This window comes from Arachis ipaensis, chromosome B6 (assembly GCF_059453495.1).
Source record: "Arachis ipaensis isolate K30076 ecotype BB chromosome B6, ASM5945349v1, whole genome shotgun sequence".
Lineage (NCBI taxonomy): Eukaryota > Viridiplantae > Streptophyta > Magnoliopsida > Fabales > Fabaceae > Arachis > Arachis ipaensis.
This window is the reverse complement of record NC_142441.1, coordinates 78,630,319-78,655,246: the sequence shown is the minus strand read 5'-3', so window position 1 is coordinate 78,655,246 and position 24,928 is coordinate 78,630,319. Positions and strand designations below refer to the sequence as shown.

At 37.9% G+C, this 24,928-nt stretch overlaps 1 non-coding gene across 1 annotated transcript; it reads left to right on the top strand.

The window, feature by feature from the left end:
• The first annotated feature begins 21,027 nt into the window (after nt 1-21,027).
• LOC148561456 (small nucleolar RNA R71) lies at nt 21,028-21,135 on the top strand. The gene has a single exon (XR_015888192.1). It is a non-coding gene; the product is annotated as a small nucleolar RNA R71 (small nucleolar RNA).
• Nucleotides 21,136-24,928: the final 3,793 nt, after the last annotated feature.

The window sequence follows — 24,928 nt, the reverse complement described above, 5'->3', positions numbered from 1 at the left end:
TGAAAGAAGAAGCTAAGGTAGTATCAACTGACTTTAGTCCTCAGGAACAAGTTGCTGAACTCAACCAGCAACTATCTTCTATAACAAGGCAGTTAGCAGAATTTAAGGAGATGCTACAAGAAACCAAAATTGCTAACAAGGATATAGAATCACAATTGAATAAGACAAAACAGCAATTATCAAAACAGATAACAGAGGAGTGCCAAACAGTTCAATTAAGAAGTGGAAAAACGTTAAATACCTCAACTCAAAGCAGCAGAAAGCCAAGAAAAGAACAGCTGACAGAGGATGAACAACCTGCTATCCAATATCCCTCTGAGGACAGTAAGAGCCCAGAGAGGAACAAGTCTGGCATTCAAATGCCAGAAAAAGGTGAAAAATTGGCGTTAAACGCTCAATCCATGTCTAGTTCTGGCGTTCAAACACCAGAAAATGATAGGAATCTGGCGTTAAACACCCAATTCATGTCCAGTTCTAGCGTTCAAACGCTAGTGAGGGATCAGACACCTCCAAGTGCTGATAATAACTCCCTCAAGAAGGCTTCTCAACCCGCCTCTGTAGGAAATAAACCTGCAGCAACTAAGGTTGAAGAATATAAAGCCAAAATGCCTTATCCTCAAAAACTCCGCCAAGTGGAACAGGATAAACAATTTGCCCGCTTTGCAAACTATCTCAGGACTCTTGAAATAAAGATTCTGTTTGCAGAGGCACTTGAGCAAATACCTTCTTATGCTAAGTTCATGAAAGAGATCTTAAGTCATAAGAAGGATTGGAGAGAAACAGAAAAAGTTTTTCTCACTGAAGAATCCAGTGCAGTCATCCTAACAAGCTTACCAGAAAAGCTTAAGGATCCCAGAAGCTTTATGATACCATGCACATTAGAGGGTGCTTGTACCAAGACAGCTCTATGTGATCTTGGGGCAAGTATCAACCTAATCCCTGCATCCACTATCAGAAAGCTTGGCTTGACTGAAGAGGTCAAACCAACCCGGATCTGTCTTCAACTTGCTGATGGCTCCATTAAATACCCATCAGGCATAATTGAGGACATGATTGTCAAGGATGGGCCATTTGCCTTCCCGACTGACTTTGTAGTGCTGAAAATAGAGGAGCACAAGAGTGCAACTCTCATTCTAGGAAGACCATTCCTAGCAACTGGACGAACCCTCATTGACGTCCAAAAAGGGGAGATAACCTTGATAGTCAATGAGGATGAGTTTAAGTTGAATGTTGTCAAAGCTATGCAGCATCCAGACACATCAGAAGACTGCCTGAGCATTGATATTATTGACTCCCTAGTGGAAGAGGTCAATATGACTGAGAGTCTCGAATAGCATCTCCAAAACCTCAATCTGTTCTCCATTACTGCATAACAAGTATGATTTATTTTATGTTAATTACTTTTTCATTTCATTTTCCATTGCTATTTTATGTTTTCTTTAGGTTGATGATCATGTGGAGTCATAAAAACAGCTGCAAAATTAAAGCAGAAAAAAAATAGCATCAAAAATAGCACACCCTGGAGGACAGACTTACTGGCGTTTAAACGCCGGTAAGAAGCATCAGACTGGCATTTAACGCCAGAAAGAAGCATCAAGCTGGCGTTAAACGCCAGAAACAGGCTACAGCTTGGCGTTTAACGCCAGAAACAAGCGCCAAGTTGGCGTTCAACACCAAGAAAAGGGGAAAAGCTGGCGTTTAACACCAGAAACAAGCAGCAGTCTGGCATTAAACGCCAGGATTGCACTCTAAGGGCATTTTACACGCCTCAATGGAGCAGGGATGCTAAGTCCTTGACCCCTCAGGATCTGTGGACCCCATAGGATCCCCACCTACCCCACCCTCTTTTCCATACTCTCTTCACCACTCACATCCATCCATAATAAACCCCTCATACACACTATCACCCTCCCTTGACTGAACCCACCACACATCTCCATCTCCTCCTTTCTTTCTTCTTTTGCTCGAGGGAGAGCAAATATTTTAAGTTTGGTGTGGAAAAAGCCCCGCTTTTTAATTTTCCATAACCATATGTCACCTTCCATGAGATTAGAGAAGATCAAAGAACTATGAGGGAGGAGCAACAAAGGCAAGGAAGAGACATAGAGGAGCTCAAGAGCACCATTGGTTCTTCAAGAGGAAGAAGACGCCACCCTTACTAAGGTGGACCCGTTCCTTAATCTCCTTGTCTATTTATTTTTTCTGTTTTTGTTCTCTATGCTTTATGTTTATTTATGTTTGTTTCCTTCTTACATGATCGTTAGTGTCTAGTGTCTATGCCTTAAAGCTATGAATGTCCTATGAATCCATCACCTTTCTTAAATGAAAAATGTTTTTAATCACAAAAGAATAAGAAGTACATGATTTCGAATTTATCCTTGAAATTAGTTTAATTATTTTGATGTGGTGACAATACTTTTTGTTTCTCTGAATGAAGGCTTGAACAGTGCATATGTCTTTTGAATTTGTTGTTTATGAATGTTAAAATTGTTGGCTCTTGAAAGAATGTTGAAAAAGGAGAAATGTTATTTGATAATCTGAAAAATCATAAAATTGATTCTTGAAGCAAGAAAAAGCAGTGAAAAACAAAGGCATGCGAAAAAAAATGGCAAAAAAAAAAGAAGAAAAAAAAAAGCAAGCAGAAAAAGACAAGAGCTCTTTAAACCAAAAGGCAAGAGCAAAAAGCCAGTAACCCTTTAAACCAAAAGGCAAGGGTAAAATGGATCCAAGGCTTTGAGCATCAGTGGATAGGAGGGCCCACAGGAATAAAATCTTGGCCTAAGCGGCTAAACCAAGCTGTCCCTAACCGTGTTCTTGTAGCGTGAAGGTGTCAAGTGAAAAGCTTGAGACTGAGCGGTTAAAGTCAATATCCAAAGCAAAAAGAGTGTGCTTAAGAACCCTGGACACCTCTAATTGGGGACTCTAGCAAAGCTGAGTCACAATCTAAAAAGGTTCCCCAGTTATGTGTCTGTGGCATTTATGTATTTGGTGGTAATACTGGAAAACAAAGTGCTTAGGGCCACGGCCAAGACTCATAAAGTAGCTGTGTTCAAGAATCAACATAATGAACTAGGAGAATCAATAACACTATCCGGATTCTGTGTTCCTATAGATGCCAACCATTCTGAACTTCAAAGGATAAAGTAAGATGCCAAAACTGTTCAGAGGCAAAAAGCTACTAGTCCCGCTCATCTAATTGGAGCTAAGTTTCATTGATATTTAAGAATTTATAGTATATTCTCTTCTTTTTATCCTATTTGATTTTCAGTTGCTTGGGGACAAGCAATAATTTAAGTTTGGTGTTGTGATGAGCGGATAATTTATACGCTTTTTGGCATTGTTTTTAGGTAGTTTTTAGTATGATTTAGTTAGTTTTTACTATGTTTTTATTAGTTTTTATGCAAAATTCACATTTCTAGACTTTACTATGAGTTTGTGGGTTTTTCTGTGATTTCAGGTATTTTCTGGCTGAAATTGAGGGACCTGAGCAAAAATCTGATTTAGAGGCTGAAAAAGGACTGCAGATGCTGTTGGATTCTAACCTCCCTGCACTCGAAATAGATTTTCTGGAGCTACAGAAACCCAATTGGTGCACTCTCAATTGCGTTGGAAAGTATACATCCAGGGCTTTCCAGCAATATATAATAGTTCATACTTTTCCCGAGTTTTGACGATGCTAACTGGCATTCAAACGCCAACTTCCTGCCCTATTCTGAAGTTAAACGCCAGAAACAGGTTACAAACCAGAGTTAAATGCCAAAAATAGGTTGCAACCTGGCGTTTAACTCCAAGAGAAGCCTCTACACGTGTAAAGCTCAATGCTCAGTCCAAGCACACACCAAGTGGGCCTCGGAAGTGGATTTATGCACTATCTGCACTTAGTTACTTATTTTCTGTAACCCTAGCTACTAGTTTAGTATAAAAACTACTTTTAGAGACTTACTATGTACCTCGTGACATTTTTACACTTCACATTGTATTTCTGATGGCATGAGTCTCTAAACCCCATGGTTGGGGGTGAGGAGCTCTGCTGTGTTTCGATGAATTAATGCAATTACTACTGTTTTTCATTCAATCACGCTTGTTTCTATTCAAAGATATTCACTCGCACTTCACCCTGATGAATGTGATGATCCGTGACACTCATCATCTTTCTCACCTATGAACGCGTGCCTGACAACCACCTCCGTTCTATCTGCATTAGCTTGAGTGTGTATCTTTTAGCCTCCTGGTTCACGATCAGAGTCTTCGTGGTATAAGCTAGAATTATTGGCGGCCATTCCTGAGATCCGGAAAGTCTAAACCTTGTCTATGGTATTCCGAGTAGGATCTGAAAAGGGATGACTGTGACGAGCTTCAAACTCGCGAGTGTTGGGCGTAATGACAGATGCAAAAGAATCAATGGATTCTATTCCAACATGAGTGAGAACCGACAGATGATTAGCCGTGCGGTGACAGTGCATTTAGACCATTTTCACTGAGAGGATGGATGGTAGCCATTGACAACAGTGATCCACCAACATACAGCTTGCCATGGAGGGAGCCTTGCGTGCGTGAAGAAGAAAACAGTAGGAAAGCAGAGATTCAGAAGACAGAGCATCTCCAAAACCTCAATCTGTTCTCCATTACTGCATAACAAGTATTATTTATTTTATGTTAATTATTTTTCATAAACCCAACCATTTTTATTATTAATTTCCTGACTAAGAATTACAAAATAACCATAGCTTCTTCAAGCCGATAATCTCCGTGGGATCGTGACGTTAGGATTTTATGGTGGTAAAAATTTTATAAAAACAGTCGCGTTGTAGATATAGTCTCTAAACCAATAGACATCCCTTCGTACAAATATTTTGGTTGTCACAAGTAACAAACCCCTAAATAAATTGATAACCGAAGTATTCAAATCTCGGGTCATCTTCTCAAGGAACTGCAAGGAATTATGTTCTTATTATTGGTTACGGAGATTGTAAATTGGGGTTTTGAGAATGAGGAGCGAATAGTCTAATTAGCAAATAAAGTAAATGAAGAACAAGCAATTTAAAATAAATAAATGGCTGTAAATAAACTTTTGGCAAGGTATGAGAAATTGGAGGTCTTATCCTAGTTATCCTTATCAATGATGATGAGAATTGAATCTTAATTCCACTTTATTAACCTTTACTAAGATAAAGGAAGGTCAATGGATTAATTGGTTTGATCTTCGGATCCTATTTATTTCCTAAGAAAAGATTGGGATTATTGAAGTTCAATTTAATTAACAAAGATAACAACTATCAATCATGTTTGAGTTTGATAACTCCTGAGTTACTGATTCCTTAACCAAGACCAAAAGGAGAAAAGTAAATCTACTGGAATAAAAATGTCTTCAAATGGAAATAACAATAATGTAGATAAAATAAAGCAAGATTAAACTAAAATACCTCAAATAACATTAATTCAAAAGAGTAATCTGTAACATGGAAGAATTCATAAATTAAATTGCAAAAGAAAATAAAATGGAATATTGAACGTGATAAAGAGATAATCCTGAAAGCGAATAAAATCTTAATTCTAAATCCTAATCCTAAAGAGAGGAGAGAGAGGAGAGAACCTCTCTCTAAACTAAATCTAAATCATGAAAACAAACTAAAGTGGAGACTCCCCTTGAATGGATGCATTCCCCCACTTCATAACCTCTGGTCTATGCCTTCTAGACTTGGATTTGGGCCAAAAAGGGCTTCAGAATTCGCTGGGAGCGTTTTCTGCAATTTCTGGTGCGTGGCCTCTGTCACGCGTCCGCGTGGGTCACGCGATCGCGTTATTCGGAGTTTTCCTTGTCACGCGGTCGCGTCAGTCATGCGACCACGTCATATGTGTTTCGCTCGATGCGCGCGGTCGCGTCAGTCATGCGGCCGCGTCGTCCATGCGATCGCGTGGCTGCCAGTTTCTTCACAAACTCCGTTTTATGCTTTCCTTCCATTTTTGTATGTTTCCTTTCCATCCTTTGAGTCATTTCTGCCTTAGAAGATCTGAAACTACTCAACACACTAATCACGGCATCGAATGGAAATAAAGGTAATTAAAATAATTAATTTTAAAGCATAGGAAACATGTTTTTCACATACATCACATAATAAGGAAGGGAAAGTAAAACCATGCAGTTAATATGAATAAGTGGGTGAAGGATTGAATAAATCACTCAGATTAAGCACAAAATATATCATAAAATATGGGTTTATCAACCTCCCCACACTTAAACAATAGCATGTCCTTATGGTAATACCAAGATAAAGAGTAAGGTAAGGTTAAAGTGGTGGAATGTTATGCAATGCAATCTAATCTAAATGCAACTACCTAAATGAATGATGCATCATGCAATTCTAATTTTTATTCACTTGAATATATGCTTACATGTAGTTGAATTAATTCACATTCTCAAGAAGTCATATATATATATATATATATATATATATATATATATATATATATATATATATATATATATATATATATATATATAGCCAAGCCTTAGATAGTGATAAAGTGCCTTTACAATTGAGATTGGAGAGAAAAAAAAACATTTTATAAACTTGCAACACAATTAATAATTTAAATAGAGATATATGTTAATGAGCTATTGAACCCTCACTGGATTTTGTGTTTACTCTCTAATCACTCAGTGTTTATTGGGTTAATCACTCTATTCTTCTTTTTATTCTTTCTTTCTATAACTTTGTTCTTCATCTAATGAATCAACAATTATAGAATTTAGATATACCAAAAATCATGAGGTCTTGAATTAAGGTTGTAATGGGGCCAAGATAAAGGTAAGGATATATGTATAAGGCTAAGTGAGCTAATAAGTGAATCCTTAGTTAGTCTAAGATCTCACCTAACATACATACTTTCTAAAGCAAAGCTTCTTCACCTATTTTTCCATATTTTCCCACCTTTGATGTTACATGCTCATGTCTTAATATTTATTATTTTTATCCCATGTGCATTGCTTTATTTCACATTTGGGGAATTCTTTCATGTCCCCTTTATTCAACTACTGAAAAATAACACTTCTTTTTTTTTTTTTTTAATGCACATGGTAATTCAATTATTTTGATTTCACATGAGCATGCTTCCCAAAACTTTTATTTTGAATTATTTTATTCTTTTCAACTTTTCCACCTTTTGTTTTTATCATCCGTGTTCCCAATAGGGTTTCCATACTTAAACAATTACACAATTTCTATCTTAAGCTAACCAAGGATTCAACTTGGAATTTTTATTTTGTTTTTCTGCTTAAGGCTAGTAATGTGGCTGATAGAATAAGAGGGATTTAAAGGCTCAAGGGGGCTAACAAGGGTGATGTAAAAGGCAGGCTATTTTGGGATAAGTGAGCTAAAATCAAACAATGGCCTCAATCACTCTCTTGGTATGTAGTTATATTCTATAATCGGACATATAGATTAAAACAAAGTAAAGAACATCAGAATAAAAAAAGAAGGGCGGAACACACAGGAATAAAATATTATGGTTTGAATGTAACCATACAATTAAGCTCAAAACTCACAAGCTGTGTGTTCTCTAGCCTAAAAATCATTTATTAGTTATGTATGTCATACAGGTTTAGTTAAAAATTCCCATTATTCTCAATGTAAAACTTAAGGTGGCTTTAAAGTTCTAGTGTTTCTCCTTGATGAAATGTTGTTAACTAACTAACATGTAATGCTATATAAACAAGGTGTGTGGATTGTTTCTATTATGTTCAAGTCCCTAGTTTACTTCCTTTTTATATTTTTCAATTTAAACTAAGTTATCTTATGCTAAAAAAAGGGTAAACTATACTAATTAATCCACAATTTCTATAACTAATAAGTTAGAATTGCAACTAAAACTAAATGGCTAAAATATGAACTAAAGTGCAACATAGAATAAATGCATAAAAATAGCAATATATATAAGTATTGAGAAAATAAAAATAAAAATAAAAATAAAAATACAGAAAAGTAGCAAAATAAATAAAAAGAGTATGTAGTGGTTCACCAAAAAAAAAAAGAACGCCAGAGATGGCGACCTCCCCACACTTAAAATGTAGCATCGTCCCTGATGCTCACTCAAGCAGGGTGTGAAGGGGTGTCATCACTAGAAGGACGGGTAGCTGGAGCCTCTGTGGTGGTGGTCTGAGGAGCTGCCATGTGGCAGAGGAGGTACTGACTAGATAGGGATCTCGGAGTCTACAGCCTGAATCTGATGCGGGGTCTCCTGCTGGTGTGCTGCCTGCTGGGTGCCTGCCTGCTCTGCCTCCTACTGTGGATGAGTCGCAGCCTCGGGCGCATCCGCCTCCTCCTCAGATGCCTCAGATGGTGTGTCAGGCTTGGAGGAGATGTCGCCAGATCGTATCATCAACTTCAGGTGCTCATAGCGTCGCTTGTTGCGATGCTCCATCTGGTCAAGCCGTCGAAACAGGCGGTGCACTAGATGATAGACGGGCTCTGGGGCAGGTGGAGGTGCAGTGGTGGTGGCAGGGGTAGCTAGGGCAGCTGTAGAGTAAGAGGGGCCGACAGATAGTGTGGCTGTGGCACCAGGAGCAGTGAGGAAAGGAGGTCTGTAGCCCAAAGCCAGAAAATTCCTGCTGTGAGGGATAATCTTCTTGCATTCTGCAGCAGGTGGCTTTTCATCAGCATCCTCCCAAGGCACGTTAGCTCGACGGCCTAGTTGTGTAATCAGATAAGGAAAAGGGAAGAATGCCTCGGACGTAGACCCTGGCCATATAGTACTGGATAAAGCGTGGCAAGTACAGGTCCTTACCCTCCATCACACACCATAGGAGGGTGATCATAGCGGTTGGTATCTCAGTCTCGTGAGTACTCGACATAATGAAGTTGCTAAGTATCTGATGCCATAGCCGAGCTGTATCATTCAAGTAAATCCGCTTGATTCCCTTTGGCATGGTAGTGTTCTGACCCATAATCCAAGGAACGGTTGGGTCAAGGGCTATCCGGGCCTTGACTGCATCCCAATCAAACTTCATAAAGCGCATATCCTCCTCAGCTCTTTGATAACCATCCAGCTGATCAGTTTTAGGCAGAAGTTTCAGAACATCTTCAATGGCCTCTTCAGTGACCAGAATTTGCTTCCCTCTAAGGTTCACTGCATCTAGGGAAGTTTTGAAGTAATTACAGTAGAATTCCCTAACCCAAGATGCATTGACCTCAGTCAGGTTTCTCTCCAGAAAGAACCAGCCTCTTTGTTTGATCTGATCAGAGGTGTATTGCTGGAGTTCTTCTGGGATCTTCAAAGTCCTCTCCAGGTAGAGGTTTCTGGAGGTTGCAAACACCGAATTCTTCAGCTCACAGTATTGGTTTGCAAACTTTACTGGATCATTAGTAGGGAGTAGCTGGTCAGCCTTCTCCTGCGGGGTAAAATTTTTCTCCCACCAGGAGTCATCGTGCATGATGTCCATGATGGACATGGAGGATTCTCCTCTTTTACATTTGCGAGCAGTTGGCTTTGCTTTTCCCTTTCTCTGGGAGGTAGACATCCTGAAAAACAGAAAACCAGGATATAATAAAAACAGGAAAACAAATAGGCACATAGTCAAAAGAAACACAAAGTGGCAAAGGAGCAATAGGATAAGGAAAATGAGTTAAGTAAATGTGTATTAAGGATTGTATAGGAGTTAAAAGTTTGAAAGGAAGAATTCACAATCCAAAATGTAATAGAAGGCATGTTAATTAGGAAAAAATTGTCAGTATGCCATGGTTAGAAGGTTAAAAGAAAGTGAAAAACTAGAAGAGATATTTTGAAAGGTTAGTTTGGTTAGAATTGAAAAAGAGTTCAGGAAGTTAAAATTAGTGAGTTAGTGAAAAATGGGGTAAGGTAAGTGGCATAAGGATAAGTTTCTAAGTAACAAGCATTCATAATTAGAAGCTACAGGTAACTCTTAACCAAACAAGGAAAACAGGTTGATGATGATTCAGATAGATATAGAAATAGCAAAAATTGGAATCAAACATCAAAAATGCAATTTATGAACCAGGAAATCAAAGAGAATAAGAATGCGTGCCCTGGCATTCATGAATTGGTTTGGTGAAATCTAAGGAAAGCATAGTTGAAAATGCCAAAACCAAGACATGAATGGAAACATTTTATAGAAATTTGGGCAGCATTTCGGCTAAAATTGGATTGTCCCAGAAAATAAACAACAACAGAATATTTCATATGAATAAAAAATAAAGCTGCAATTACATATAAGGAATAAGAATCATGAAAAATCAGAGTAAAGAGCAGCATGAAACAAGAAATTACAGCATATGAACAAAACTAACATCACAGCAACAGCAGAATTGCGAAAATAATAAAACAAGAAACACGAACAGCGCATTTAAACAGACCAAAATCCACTAACCACATCATAGGCTACCTAACAACCTAGAATCCACTACAACATGCATATCTAACTAGCCTAAAGATGAACATAAACAGAAAAATATGAATTAACTACGAATTGTGATGAGCAGATAATTTATACGCTTTTTGGCATTATTTTTAGTATGTTTTTAGTAGAATCTAGTTACTTTTAGGGATGTTTTAATTAGTTTTTATGTTAAATTCACATTTCTGGACTTTACTATGAGTTTGTGTGTTTTTCTGTGATTTCAGGTATTTTCTGGCTGAAATTGAGGGACTTGAGCAAAAATCAGATTCAGAGGTTGAAGAAGGACTGCTGATGCTGTTGGATTCTGACCTCCCTGCACTCAAAATGGATTTTCTGGAGCTAAAGAACTCGAAATGGCATGCTTCCAATTGCGTTGGAAAATAGACATCCAGGGCTTTCCAGAAATGTATAATAGTCCATACTTTGCCCAAGTTTAGATGACGCAAACTGGTGTTCAACGTCAGCTCTCTGCCCAATTCTGGAGTTTAGCGCCAGAAAGGGATCAAAAACCAGAGTTGAACGCCAGAAATGGATCAAAACCTGGCGTTCAACTCCACAAATGGCCTCTGCACGTGGAAAGTTAAAGCTCAGCCCAAGCACACACCAAGTGGGCCCCAGAAGTGGATTTATGCATCAATTACTTACTTCTGTAAACCCTAGTAGCTAGTTTATTATAAATAGGACATTTCACTATTGTATTTGATATCTTTTGATCCTGGATTGTATTTTGATCCTGTGATCTCGTTTTGGGGGCTGGCCATCTCGGCCATGCCTGGACCTTTCACTTATGTATTTTCAACGGTAGAGTTTCTACACTCCATAGATTAAGGTGTGGAGCTCTGCTGTTCCTCAAAGATTAATGCAAAGTACTACTGTTTTCTATTCAATTCATCCTATTTCGCTTCTAAGATATTCATTCGCTCTTCAACCTGAATGTGATGAACGTGACAATCATCATCATTCCCTATGAACGCGTGCCTGACAACCACTCCCATTCTACCTTCGACTGAATGAGTATCTCTTAGATCTCTTAATCGGAATCTTCGTGGTGTAAGCTAGAATGATGGCGGCATTCAAGAGAATCCGGAAAGTCTAAACCTTGTCTGTGGTATTCCGAGTAGGATTCAATGATTGAATGACTGTGACGAGCTTCAAACTCGCGATTGCCGGGCGTAGTGACAGATGCAAAAGGATAGTAAATCCTATTCCAGCATGATCGAGAACCGACAGATGAATAGCCGTGCCGTGACAGGGTGCGTTGACCATTTTCACTGAGAGGATAAAATGAAACCATTGACAAGGGTGATGCCTCCAGACGATTAGCCGTGCCGTGACAGGGTATTTGGATCATTTTCCCGAGAGAAGACCGAAAGTAGCCATTGACAGTGGTGATGTATCACATAAAGCCAGCCATGGAAAGGAGTAAGACTGATTGGATGAAGATAGCAGGAAAGCAGAGGTTCAGAGGAATGAAAGCATATCTATTCGCTTATCTGAAATTCTCACCAATGATTTACATAAGTATTTCTATCCCTGTTTTATTAATTATTTTCAAAAACCCCATTACTATTTTATATCCGTCTGACTGAGATTTACAAGGTGACCATAGCTTGCTTCATACCAACAATCTCTGTGGGATTCGACCCTTACTCACGTAAGGTATTACTTGGACGACCCAGTGCATTTGCTGGTTAGTTGTGCGAAGTTGTGAACCATGGTATTGGCATCATGTTTTTGGCGCCATTACCAGGGAAAGAAAGAGCGATGAATTTTACATAATCAAAGTGTAATCACAATTTCTGCGCACTAAGTTTTTGGCGCCGTTCCCGGGGATTGTTCGAGTTTGGACAACTGACGGTTCATCCTGTTGCTCAGATTAGGTAATTTTCTTTTTGTTTTGTTTTCAAAAAAAAAGTTTTCAAAAAAAAAAATCTTTCAAAAATTTTTCTTTTGTTTTCCAAAAAAAAAATAAAAATGTTTTCAAAAATATATTTTTCTTCAGAATTTCTAAGAATGAATTCTAGTGTTTCACGAAGCATGCGAAGCCTGGCTGGCTGTAAAGCCATGTCTAAATTCATTTGGACTGAGGCTTGCAATTTGTTATCAAGAGCAAGCTAGTTGTTGCTAATGCACCTGCTGCTGTTCCTGATTTACCTGCTGAAGCTTGGCTGGCCATTGGCCATGTCTAGTGTTTTGGACCGGAGCTTTCATTGAAAGCTTGGCTGGCTAGTAAGCCATGTCTAATTCCTGGACTGAAGCTTTAGACTAACATGGCAAGATTCCTGGAATTCATATTAAAAATTTTGGAATCCTTATTTTTTCTTTTACAAATAATTTTCGAAAAAAAAATCCAAAAAAATTAGAAAATCAAAAAAAATATTTTTCTGTTTCTCGTTTGAGTCTTGAGTCATGTTAAAAGTTTGGTGTCAATTGCATGTGCATCTTGCATTTTTTTTTTCGAAAATTTCATGCATTCATAGTGTTCTTCACGATCTTCAAGTTGTTCTTGGTAAGTCTTCTTATTTGATCTTTACATTTGCATGTTTTGTGTCTTTTCTTGTTTTTCATATGCATTCTTGAATTCTTAGTGCCTAAGCATTAAAGAATTCTAAGTTTGGTGTCTTGCATGTTTTCTTTGCATTAAAAATTTTTCAAAAATGTGTTCTTGATGTTCATCATGATCTTCATAGTGTTCTTGGTGGTCATCTTGACATTCATAGCATTCTTGCATGCATTCATTATTTTTCTTGTTTTTCTCTCTCATCATAAAAATTCAAAAATAAAAAAAAAATATCTTCCCCTTTTTCTCTCATAATTTCGAAAATTAGATTTGACTTTTTCAAATATTTTAAAATCTAGTTGTTTTTAAGAGTCAAATCAAATTTTCAATTTAAAAATCTCATCTTTTTCAAAATCTTTTTCAAAAAAAATCAAATCTTTTTCATTTTTCTTAGTTATTTTCGAAAATTCCAAAAACATTTTTCAAAAATCTTTTTCTTATTTTTATACCAAATTTTCGAAAATAACATAAACAAATAATGTTTTGATTCAAAAATTTCAAGTTTGTTACTTGCTTGTTAAGAAAGATTCAAACTTTAAGTTCTAGAATCATATTTTTTGATTTCTTGTGAATCAAGTCATTAATTGTGATTTTAAAAATCAAATCTTTTTCAAAACTAATTTCAATCATATCTTTTCAAAAATATCTTTTTATCTTATCTTTTTCAAAATCATATCTTTTTCAAAAATTTGATTTCAAAATATCTTTTCCAACTTCCTAACTTCTTATTTTTTCAAAATTTGTTTCAACTAACTAACTAACTTTTTGTTTGTTTCTTATCCTTTTCAAAACTACCTAACTAACTCTCTCTCTCTAATTTTCGAAAATATCTTCCCCCTTTTTCAAAAATTTCTTTTTAATTAACTAATTATTATTTTTTTTTTGAATTTTTGAAAAACTACTAACCTTTTTCAAAACTATTTTCGAAAATCACTAACTCTTTTTCAAAAATTATTTTCGAAAATCCTTCTCCCTCATCTCCTTCTATTTATTTATTCATCTACTAACATCTCTTCCTCACATCACCAAAAATCCGAACCCTCTCTCTCTCTCTTAGTTCAGATTTTCTTCTTCTTTTCTTCCACTAACAATAAGGAACATCTTTACTGTGACATAGAGGATTCCTCTTCTTTTCTTGTTTTCTTCTCTTTCTTATGAGCAGGAACAAGGAAAAAGGCATTCTTGTTGAAGCTGATCCAGAACCTGAAAGGACTCTGAAGAGAAAACTAAGAGAAGCTAAATTACAACAATCCAGAGACAACTTGATTGAAAATTTTGAACAAGTAAAGGAGATGGCAGCCGAACCCAACAACAATGCAAGGAGAATGCTTGGTGACTTTACTGCACCAAATTCCAATTTACATGGAAGAAGCATCTCCATTCCTACCATTGGAGCAAACAATTTTGAGCTAAAACCTCAGCTAGTTTCTCTGATGCAGCAGAACTGCAAGTTTCATGGACTTCCATCTGAAGATCCTTTTCAGTTCTTAACTGAATTCTTGCAGATCTGTGATACTTTTAAGACTAATGGAGTAGATCCTGAAGTCTACAGGCTCATGCTTTTCCCTTTTGCTGTAAGAGACAGAGCTAGAGTGTGGTTGGACTCTCAACCCAGAGATAGACTGAACTCTTGGGATAAGCTGATCACGGCTTTCTTAGCCAAGTTCTTTCCTCCTCAAAAGCTGAGCAAGCTTAGAGTGGATGTTCAAACCTTCAAACAGAAAGAAGGTGAATCCCTCTATGAAGCTTGGGAAAGATACAAGCAGCTGACCAAAAAGTGTCTTTCTGACCTGCTTTCAAAATGGACCATCCTGGATATATTCTACGATGGTTTATCTGAGCTATCAAAGATGTCATTGGATACTTCTGCAGGTGGATCCATTCACCTAAAGAAAACACCTGCAGAAGCTCAAGAACTCATTGACATGGTTGCTAATAACCAGTTCATGTACACTTCTGAGAGGAATCCTGGGAGTAATGGGACGCCTATGAAGAAGGGAGTTCTTGAAATTGATACTCTGAATGCCATATTGGCTCAGAATAAAATATTGACTTAGCAAGTCAATATGATTTTCCAGAGTCTAAATGGAATGCAAGCTGCATCCAACAGTACTCAAGAGGCATCTTCTGAAGAAGAAGCTTATGATCCTGAGAACCCTGCAATAGCAGAGGTGAATTACTTAGGTGAACCTTATGGAAACACCTATAACTCATCATGGAGAAATCATCCAAATTTCTCATGGAAGGATCAAAAGCCTCAACAAGGCTTTAATAGTGGTGGAAGAAACAGGTTTAACAATAATAAACCCTTTCCATCATCCACTCAGCAACAGACAGAGAACTCTGAACAAAATACGTTTAATTTAGCAAACTTAGTCTCCGATCTATCCAAGGCCACTGCAAGTTTCATGAATGAAACAAGGTCTTCCATTAGAAATTTGGAAGCACAAGTGGGCCAGCTGAGTAAAAGGATCACTGAAATCCCTCCTAGTACTCTCCCAAGCAATATGGTGCACGAAATTGTGATCTTCAGGCTCGAACAAATCCTGGTAATGGCTTCAAAGCTTGGTGCTCTGATCTTAATTCATAATCGTCACAACTTCGATACAACTAACCAGCAAGTGCACTGGGTCGTCCAAGTAATACCTTACGTGAGTAAGGGTCGAATCCCACGGAGATTGTTGGTATGAAGCAAGCTATGGTCACCTTGCAAATCTCAGTCAGGCGGATTTAAACATGATATTTTATTAGATTCAAATAAACAATAAAAGGGATAGAGATACTTATGTAAATCTTTGGTAGGAATTTCAGATAAGCGAATGGAGATACTTTTCGTTCCTCTGAACCTCTGCTTTCCTGCTATCTTCATCCAATCAGTCTTACTCCTTTCCATGGCTGGCTTTATGTGATACATCACCACTGTCAACGGCTACTTTCGGTCATCTCACGGGAAAATGATCCAATGCCCTGTCACGGCACGGCTAATCGTCTGGAGGCATCACCCTTGTCAATGGCTTCATCTTATCCTCTCAGTGAATAATATGCTCACGCACCCTGTCACGGCACGGCTATTCATCTGTCGGTTCTCGATCATGCTAGAATAGGATTTACTATCCTTTTGCGTCTGTCACTAACGCCCTACAATCGCGAGTTAGGAGCTCGTCACAGTCATTCAATCATTGAATCCTACTCGGAATACCACAGACAAGGTTTAGACTTTCCGGATTCTCTTGAATGCCGCCATCATTCTAGCTTACGCCACGAAGATTCTGGTTAGGAGATCTAAGAGATATTCATTCTAGCTTATTTCATGTAGAACAGAAGTGTTTGTCAGGCACGCGTTCATAAGGGAGAAAGATGATGAGCGTCACACATAATCATCACCTTCATCACGTTCTTGGGTGCGAATGGATATCTTAGAAGACAAATAAGAAGAATTGAATAGAAAACAGAAGTACTTTGCATTAATCTTTGAGGAACAGCAGAGCTCCACACCTTAATCTATGGAGTGTAGAAACTCTACCGTTGAAAATACATAAGTGAAAGGTCCAGGCATGGCCGAGATGGCCAGCCCCCTAAAACGTGATCAAAGGATCATAAGGTAATCCAAAGATGTCTAATACAATAGTAAGAGGTCCTATTTATAATAAACTAGTTACTAGGGTTTACATGAGTAAGTAATTGATGCATAAATCCACTTCTGGGGCCCACTTGGTGTATGTTTGGGCTGAGCTTAAGTGTTGCACGTGCAGAGGCAATTTGTGGAGTTGAACGCCAGTTTCTGTGCCAGTTTGGGCGTTCAACTCTGGTTTTGGATCCTTTTCTGGCGCTGGACGTCAGATTTGGGCAGAAGGCTGGCGTTGAATGCCAGTTTACGTCGTCAATTCTTGGCCAAAGTATGAACTATTATATATTGCTGGAAAGCCCTGGATGTATACTTTCCAACGCAATTGGAAGCGCGTCATTTCAAGTTCTGTAGCTCCAGAAAATCCACTTTGAGTGCAGGGAGGTCAGAATCCAACAGCATCAACAGTCCTTTTTCAACCTCTGAATCTGATTTCTGCTCAAGTCCCTCAATTTCAGCCAGAAAATACCTGAAATCACAAAAAAACACACAAACTCATAGTAAAGTCCAGAAATGTGAATTTAACATAAAAACTAATGAAAACATCCCTAAAAGTAACTAGATCCTACTAAAAACATACTAAAAACAATGTCAAAAAGCGTATAAATTATCCGCTCATCACAACACCAAACTTAAATTGTTGCTTGTCCCCAAGCAACTGAAAATCAAATAGGATAAAAAGAAGAGAATATACTACAAATTCCAAACTATCAATGAAACAGAGCTTCAATCATATGAGCGGGACTTGTAGCTTTTTGCCTCTTGAATAGTTTTGGCATCTCACTTTATCCATTTAAGTTTAGAATGATTGGCATCTATAGGAACTTCAGATTTCGAATAGTGTTATTGACTCTCCTAGTTCAGTATGATGATTCTTGAACACAGCTTCTTTATGAGTCTTGGCCGTGGCCCTAAGCACTTTGTTTTCCAGTATTACCACCGGATACATAAATGCCACAGATACATAATTGGGTGAACCTTTTCAGATTGTGACTCAGCTTTGCTAAAGTCCCCAATTAGAGGTGTCCAGGGTTCTTAAGCACACTCTTTTTTTGCTTTGGACCTTGACTTTAACCGCCCAGTCTCAAGTTTTCACTTGACACCTACACGCCACAAGCACATGGTTAGGGACAGCTTGGTTTAGCCGCTTAGACCAGGATTTTATTCCTTTAGGCCCTCCTATCCACTGATGCTCAAAGCCTTGGGATCCTTTTTATTTGCCCTTGCCTTTTGGTTTTAAGGGTTATTGGCTTTTTCTGCTTGCTTTTTCTTTTTCTTTCTATTTTTTTTTTATTTTTCTTTCGCCCTTTTTTTTTTTCTGCAAGCTTTGTTCTTTGCTGCTTTTTCTTGCTTCAAGAATCATTTTTATGATTTTTCAGATTATCAAATAACATGTCTCCTAGTCATCATTCTTTCAAGAGCCAACATATTTAACATTATTAAACAACAACTTCAAAAGACATATGCACTATTCAAGCATACATTCAGAAAACAAGAAGCATTGTCACCACATCAATATAATTAAACTAAGTTCAAGGATAAATTCGAAACTCATGTACTTCTTGTTCTTTTGAATTAAAACAGTTTTCATTTAAGAGAGGTGATGGATTCATAGGACATTTATAACTTTAAGACAAAGTTACTAACTACTAATGATCATGTAATGAAGACACAAACATAGATAAGCACATAACATAGAAAATGAAAAACAGAGAAAGTAAGAACAAGGAATGAGTCCACCTTAGTGATGTCCTTGAGCTCTTCTATGTCTCTTCCTTGCCTTGGCTGCTCCTCCTTCATTGCTTTTAGATCTTCTCTGATTTCATGAAGGATGATGGAGTGCTCTTCATGTTCCACCCTTAGTTGCTTCCAATAATTGTGTGGAAGAAAATGTATCCCCTGAGGTATCTCAGGGATCTCTTGATTTGCAGTTAAATGTTTTACCACTGAGCTATAGACCCTTGATGGAAGCTTTTGTCTTCCCTTTCCTCTTTCTAGAGGTTTCTCTGGCCTTAGGTGCCATCAATGGTTATGGAAAAAAACAAAAAAGCTATGCTTTTACCACACCAAACTTAGAATGTTGTTCGCCCTCGAGCAAAAGAAGAAAGAATAGAAGAATAAGAAGAAGATATGGAGGAGATAGATGGGAGTGTGTATTCGGCTATATGGGTGAGATTGGGTGGGAGAGAGATGTTGAATTTTGAAGGTAGTGGGTGTATGGATGTGAGTGGTAAATGGAAAGTAGAAGGGATGATCATGAATGGGAAGAGAGATGATGAGGTAGGTGGGGATACTGTGGGGTCCACAGATCCTGAGGTGTCAAGGCATTTACATCCCTGCACCAATTTAGGCATGCAAAATGCCCTTGCACACAACTCTGGGCGTTCAGCGCCAGGTTGGTGCCCATTTTGGGCGTTCAATGCCCCTTTGCTACCATTTCTGGTGTTGAACGCCAGAACCATGCTTGTTCTGGGCGTTCAGCGCCAGGATGCTCCCATTCTGGGCGTTCAGCGCCAGAACTATGCTCTGTTCCGGCGCTGAACGCCAGACAGATGCTCCTCCAGGGTGCGATTTTTCTTCTGCTGTTTTTGATTCCGTTTTCAATTTTTATATTTGTTTTGTGACTCCACATGATCATGAACCTAAGAAAACAATAAAAATAAGAATTAGATAAACATTGGGTTGCCTCCCAACAAGCGCTTCTTTAATGTCAATAGCTTGACAGTGGGCTCTCATGGAGCCTCACAGATGTGCAGAGCTTTGTTGAGACTCTCCAACACCAAATTTAGAGTTTGGATATGGGAGTTCAACACCAAACTTAGAGTTTGGTTGTGGTCTCCCAACACCAAACTTAGAGTTTGACTGTGGGGGCTCTGGTTGACTCTGCTTGGAGAGAAGCTTTTTCTGCTTCCTCTCCATGGTTGCAGAGGGAGATCCTTGAGTTTTGAATACAAGGGAGTTCTCATTCCATTGAAGGAATATTTCACCTCTGTCAACATCAATCACAGCTCTTGCTGTGGCCAGGAAAGGTCTTCCCAGGATGATGGATTCATCCTCTTCCTTTCCAGTATCCAGGACTATGAAATCAGTAGGTATGTAAAGGCCCTCAACCTTTACTAATACGTCCTCTACTTGTCCATATGCCTATTTTCTTGAGCTGTCTGCCATCTCTAGTGAGATTTTAGCAGCCTGCACCCCATAGATTCCCAGTTTCTCTATTACAGAGAGGGGCATGAGGTTTATTCCTGAACCAAGGTCACACAGAGCCTTAAAGATCATGGTGCCTATGGTACAGGGTATTATGAACTTTCCAGGATCCTGTCTCTTCTGAGGCAATGTCAGTTGATCCAGATCACTTAGTTCATTGATGAACAAGGGAGGTTCAACTTCCCAAGCATCAATGCCAAATAATTTGGCATTCAGCTTCATGATTGCACCAAGAAACTTGGCAGTTTGCTCTTTAGTGACATCCTCATTCTCTTCAGAAGAGGAATACTCATCAGAGCTCATGAAGGGCATAAGGAGGTTCAATGGAATCTCTATGGTCTCTAGATGAGCCTCAGAGTCCTTTGGTTCCTCAGAGGGAAGCTCCTTATTGGTCACTGGACGTCCCAGGAGGTCTTCCTCCTTGGGATTCACGTCCTTTCCTCTCCTCACAGGTTCGGCCATGGCACTTATGTCAATAGCCTTGCACTCTCCTTTTGGATTATCTTCTGTATTGCTTGGGAGAGTACTAGGAGGGATTTCAGTGATCCTTTTACTCAGCTGGCCCACTTGTGCTTCCAAATTTCTAATGGAAGATCTTGTTTCATTCATGAAACTTACAGTGGCCTTAGATAGATCAGAGACTAGATTTGCTAAATTAGAAGCATTTTGTTCAGAGTTCTCTGTCTGTTGCTAAGTTGATGATGGAAAAGGCTTGCTATTGCTAAACCTGTTTCTTCCACCATTATTAAAGCCTTGTTGAGGCTTTTGATCCTTCCATGAGAAATTTGGATGATTTCTCCATGTTGAGTTATAGGTGTTTCCATAAGGTTCACCTAAGTAATTTACCTCTGCTATTGCAGGGTTCTCAGGATCATAGGCTTCTTCTTCAGAAGATGCCTCTTGAGTACTGTTGGATGCAGCTTGCATTCCATGCAGACTCTGAGAAATCATATTGACTTGCTGAGTCAATATTTTATTCTGAGCCAATATGGCATTCAGAGTATCAACCTCAAGAACTCCCTTCTTCATAGGCGTCCCATTACTCACAGGATTCCTTTCAGAAGTGTACATGAACTGGTTATTAGCAACCATGTCAATGAGTTCTTGAGCTTCTGCAGGCGTTTTCTTTAGGTGAATGGATCCACCTGCAGAAGTGTCCAGTGACATCTTTGATAGCTCAGATAAACCATCATAGAATATATCCAGGATGGTCCATTCTGAAAGCATGTCAGAAGGACACTTTTTGGTCAACTGTTTGTATCTTTCCCAAGCTTCATAGAGAGATTCACCTTCTTTCTGTCTGAAGGTTTGAACATCAGCTCTAAGCTTGCTCAGCTTTTGAGGAGGAAAGTACTTGGCTAAGAAAGCCGTGACCAGCTTATCCCAAGAGTTCAGGCTGTCTTTAGGTTGAGAATCCAACCATAATCTAGCTCTGTCTCTTACAGCAAAAGGGAAAAGCATGAGCCTGTAGACTTCAGGATCTATTCCATTAGTCTTAACAGTATCACATATCTGCAAGAATTCAGTTAAGAACTGAAAAGGATCTTCAGATGGAAGTCCATGAAACTTGCAGTTCTGCTGCATCAGAGAAACTAATTGAGGTTTCAGCTCAAAGTTGTTTGCTCCAATGGCAGGAATGGAGATGCTTCTTCCATGTAAATTGGAATTAGGTGCAGTGAAGTCACCAAGCATCTTCCTTATATTATTATTATTTTCGGCTGCCATCTCCTCTGCCTGTTCGAAAATTTCTGAAAGGTTATCTCTGGATTGTTGTATTTTAGTTTCTCTTAATTTTCTCTTCAGAGTCCTTTCAGGTTCTGGATCTGCTTCCACAAGAATGTTCTTATCCTTGCTCCTGCTCTTATGACAAAGAAGAGGGCACAGAAAAATAATAATAATAATAGAGATTCTCTTTACCACAGTATAGAGGTTTCCTTATGTAAGTGGAAGAAAAGAGAAGGAGATAAAGAATGTAATATAAAGGAAGAAACACAACTGTGAGAATGGAAGAGATGTGAGATGAGATGTTAGGATATGAATGAATAAATAGAATAGGATGGGGGAGGTATAATTTTCGAAAATTATTTTTGAAAAGGAGTTAGTGATTTTTGAAAATAGTTTTTGAAAATTGTTAGTATTTTTTTTTTCGAAAATTTTTTTGAAATAAAAATAAAAATAAAATAATTAGTTAATTAAAAAGAAATTTTTGAAAAAGGGGGAGATATTTTCGAAAAATGAGAGAGAGAGTTAGTTAGGTGGTTTTGAAAAAGTTAAGAAACAAACAAAAAGTTAGTTAGTTAGTTGAAACAAACTTTTGAAAAGATAAGAGGTTAGGAAGTTAGAAAAGATATTTTGAAAAGATATTTTTGAAAAAAATAAGATAAGAAGATATTTTTGAAAAGATATGATAGAAATTAGTTTTTTTGAAAAAGATTTGATTTTTAAAATCTCAATTAATGACTTGATTCATAAGAAATCACAAGATATGATTCTAGAACTCAAAGTTTGAATCTTTCTTAACAAGCAAGTAACAAACTTCAAATTTTTGAATCAAAACATTAATTGATTATGTTATTTTCGAAAATTTGGTATAAAAATAAGAAAAAGATTTTTGAAAACTATTTTTTTGAAATTTTCGAAAATAACTAATAATTTTGAAAAAGATTTGATTTTTGAAAAAGATTTTGAAAAAGATAAGATTTTCAAATTGAAAATTTGATTTGACTCATGAGAAACAACTTGATTTTTAAAAATTTTTGAAAAAGTCAACTCAATTTTCGAATTTGATGAGAGAAAAAGGGGAAAGATATTTTTTTGATTTTTGAATTTTTATGATGCAAGGGAAAAACACAAAAAAAATGCAATGCATGAAATTTTTTAGATCAAAACATGTGATGCATGCAAGAATGCTATGAATGTCAAGATGAACACCAAGAACACTATGAATGTCATGATGAACATCAAGAACATAATTTTGAAAAATTTTTAATGCAAAGAAAACATGCAAGACACCAAACTTAGAATTCTTTAATGCTTACGCACTAAGAATTCCAGAATGCATATGATAAACATGAAAAGACACAAAACAAAAAATCATCAAGATCAAACAAGAAGACTTACCAAGAACAACTTGAAGATCATGAAGAACACTATGAATGCATGATATTTTCGAAAAATACAAGATGCACATGCAATTGACACCAAACTTATTATATGACTCAAGACTCAAACAAGAAACATGAAATATTTTTGATTTTTATGATTTTCTAATTTTTTTGGTATTTTTCGAAAATTATATGAAAAAGGAAAATAAGGATTCCAAAATTTTTAATATGAACTCTAGGAATCTTGCATTCTTAGTCTAAAGCTTCAGTCCAGGAATTAGACATGGCTCACTAGCCAGCCAAGCTTCAGCATTTAACTCTCATGCATACAACAGCAAATTTTATTGGCAACAACTAACTTGCTCTTGTGATGATGATTAGGAAGCCTCAGTCCAAAAGAATTTAGACATGGCTTTGCAGCCAGCCAGGCTTCACATGCTTCATGAAACACTAGAATTCATTCTTAAAAATTTTGAATAAAATTTTTGAAAACATTTTTATTTTATTTTTTTTTCAAAAACAAAAGAGAAATTTTTTTGAGAATATTTTTGAAAGATTTTTTAAAAGAAAACGAAAAGAAAGTTACCCAATCTGAGCAACAAGATGAACCGTCAGTTGTCCATACACGAACAATCCCCGGCAACGGCACCAAAAACTTGGTGCTGTTGCCGGATCAAAAGGGAATCTGGCACTGATGTTACCGGACCAAAAGCTTGCCGAAAACTCAAACAATCCCCGGCAACGGCGCCAAAAACTTGGTGTTGTTGCCGGGATTGGGATCTCAGACGATTCTTGGCGCCAAACAGGAACAATTAAGTCCCCGGCAACGGCGCCAAAAACATGGTGCACGAAATTGTGATGTCCAGGCTCAAACAATCCCCGGCAACGGCGCCAAAAACTTGGTGCACGAAATTGTGATCTCCAGGCTCGAACAAATCCTGGTAATGGCTTCAAAGCTTGGTGCTCTGATCTTAATTCATAATCGTCACAACTTCGATACAACTAACCAGCAAGTGCACTGGGTCGTCCAAGTAATACCTTACGTGAGTAAGGGTCGAATCCCACGGAGATTGTTGGTATGAAGCAAGCTATGGTCACCTTGCAAATCTCAGTCAGGCGGATTTAAACATGATATTTTATTAGATTCAAATAAACAATAAAAGGGATAGATATACTTATGTAAATCTTTGGTAAGAATTTCAGATAAGCGAATGGAGATACTTTTCGTTCCTCTGAACCTCTGCTTTCCTGCTATCTTCATCCAATCAGTCTTACTCCTTTCCATGGCTGGCTTTATGTGATACATCACCACTGTCAACGGCTACTTTCGGTCATCTCACGGGAAAATGATCCAATGCCCTGTCACGGCACGGCTAATCGTCTGGAGGCATCACCCTTGTCAATGGCTTCATCTTATCCTCTCAGTGAATAATATGCTCACGCACCCTGTCACGGCACGGCTATTCATCTGTCGGTTCTCGATCATGCTGGAATAGGATTTACTATCCTTTTGCGTCTGTCACTAACGCCCTGCAATCGCGAGTTAGGAGCTCGTCACAGTCATTCAATCATTGAATCCTACTCGGAATACCACAGACAAGGTTTAGACTTTCCGGATTCTCTTGAATGCCGCCATCATTCTAGCTTACGCCACGAAGATTCTGGTTAGGAGATCTAAGAGATATTCATTCTAGCTTATTTCATGTAGAATAGAAGTGTTTGTGAGGCACGCGTTCATAAGGGAGAAGGATGATGAGCGTCACACATAATCATCACCTTCATCACGTTCTTGGGTGCGAATGGATATCTTAGAAGAGAAATAAGAAGAATTGAATAGAAAACAGAAGTACTTTGCATTAATCTTTGAGGAACAGCAGAGCTCCACACCTTAATCTATGGAGTGTAGAAACTCTACCGTTGAAAATACATAAGTGAAAGGTCCAGGCATGGCCGAGATGGCCAGCCCCCTAAAACGTGATCAAAGGATCATAAGGTAATCCAAAGATGTCTAATACAAT